Genomic DNA, 1792 nt, shown 5'->3' with positions numbered 1-1792 from the left:
ACAATAATTAGTCTGAGTCTCTGTGGGAACGAACTAGAAAGTATTCTATATTACTTGCGAACGCGTATACTTGCGTGTATTTTTAGCGCGTGTTTCCGCCCTAACAAGTTTTTGGCACCGCTACCGGGGACTCGGCGTATTTGTTTAGTTTATATACTTACCATCATTGGTCATTAGGACTTAGTGTTTAGGACGTAGTTGTTACTTATTGTTTCTGGTTGTGTTTCAGGTACTTAAGCGAGCGTTTATGCAAACTCGTTCTCATACTCGCAAGAGAACTTTAGATACAGCTGAGGAGACAGATGAAGTTCTTGATATTTCGGAGAAGATAGATTTTAAAGATTCGGATTCAGGAACTGAGCAGAAAGAACCAGTAATCATGGGTGATCGTATTGTTCAGGCTGATCCAGCTCTTATGGACTTTTCTCGGCCTAAAATTGATGACATTCAGTCAAGCATTCTTCATCCGGCTATTCAAGCTAACACCTTTGAAATCAAGCTGGGCACTATTCAGATGGTGCAGAATTCTGTTTCTTTTGGAGGAGCTATGACTGAAGACCCCAACATGCACATAAGGAATTTTGTCGAGATCTGCAGCACTTTCAAGTATAATGGCGTGACTGATGAGGCTATCAAGCTGAGGCTTTTCCCATTCTCACTGAGGGACAAAGCTAAGGACTGGTTACATTCTGAACCAGCTGGGTCTATCACTACTTGGCAAGATCTTGTGCAAAAGTTTCTGGTAAAGTTTTATCCGATGGCAAAGACCGCTGCTATGAGGAGTGCTCTTACTCAGTTTGCGTAGCAACCTACAGAATCTATGTGCGAAGCTTGGGAATGCTACAAGGAAATATTGAGAAAGTGTCCACATCATGGAATGCCCGATTGGATGGTGATCACTGGTTTCTATAATGGTTTGGGGGCCCAATCTTGGCCCATGCTCGATACAGCAGCTGGAGACGCCTTATGGGCCAAAAGCTATACTGAGGCTTATAATCTTATCGAGACTATGGCTGCAAATGAGCATCAAAACCCAACTCAGAGGATGATGCCTGGGAAGGTAGCAGGTATTCTGGAAGTCGATGCGGCCACCGCTATTACAGCGCAGCTCCAGGAGCTGTCGATGAAGGTTGATTCTGTAGCTACATATGGAGTTAATCAAATAGCTATGGTCTGCGAGCTTTGTGCAGGTTCTCATGCTACAGATCAGTGTTCCTTATCAATGAATCTGTTCAGTATGTGAATAATTATCAGCGACAACAGCAGCCTGTGCCAAATACTTATCATCCTAACAACAGAAATCATCCAAATTTCAGCTGGGGTAATAATCAGAATGCTATTCAGCCACCATATCAGCAAGGTGTGAGTAAACAGTTTAATCCACCTAGATTCCAGCAACCATAGCAGTATGCTCAAAGGCAATCATATCCTCAATAGGGAAGTGCAGCTGCACCTACTAGTGCTGATTTTGAGGAACTTAAGCTGTTATGCAAGAGTCAGGCGGTTTCTATCAAGACCTTGGAAAATTGAATCGGTCAAATAGCCAATGCAGTGCTCAATCGTCAACCTGGCACACTTCCCAGTGACACGGAAGTACCAGGCAGGAAGGAAGCTAAAGAGCAAGTCAAGGCTATTACCTTAAGGTCTGGGAAAGTTGCTGATGCTGAAAAGGCAAAAGAAGGAGAAGCTGAAGTTAGAGATGAAGAAGCTAAGCAAAAGGAGAAAACAGCGGAACCAAGGAAGACTACTGTTGAACACACTCTGCCTGAGGGTAATACAGGGGAGAAACAGC

The 1792-nt window shown here is 43.7% G+C and overlaps 1 non-coding gene across 1 annotated transcript; it reads right to left on the bottom strand.

The window, feature by feature from the left end:
* Nucleotides 1-772: 772 nt before the first annotated feature.
* On the bottom strand, nt 773-879 carry LOC141716051 (small nucleolar RNA R71). The gene has a single exon (XR_012572784.1). It is a non-coding gene; the product is annotated as a small nucleolar RNA R71 (small nucleolar RNA).
* Between the last annotated feature and the right edge of the window lie 913 nt (nt 880-1792).

The sequence above is a fragment of the Apium graveolens genome, chromosome 3, assembly GCF_009905375.1.
Source record: "Apium graveolens cultivar Ventura chromosome 3, ASM990537v1, whole genome shotgun sequence".
NCBI lineage: Eukaryota > Viridiplantae > Streptophyta > Magnoliopsida > Apiales > Apiaceae > Apium > Apium graveolens.
Note: the sequence above shows the minus strand (reverse complement) of the source record. Positions and strands in the feature narration are given on the sequence as shown.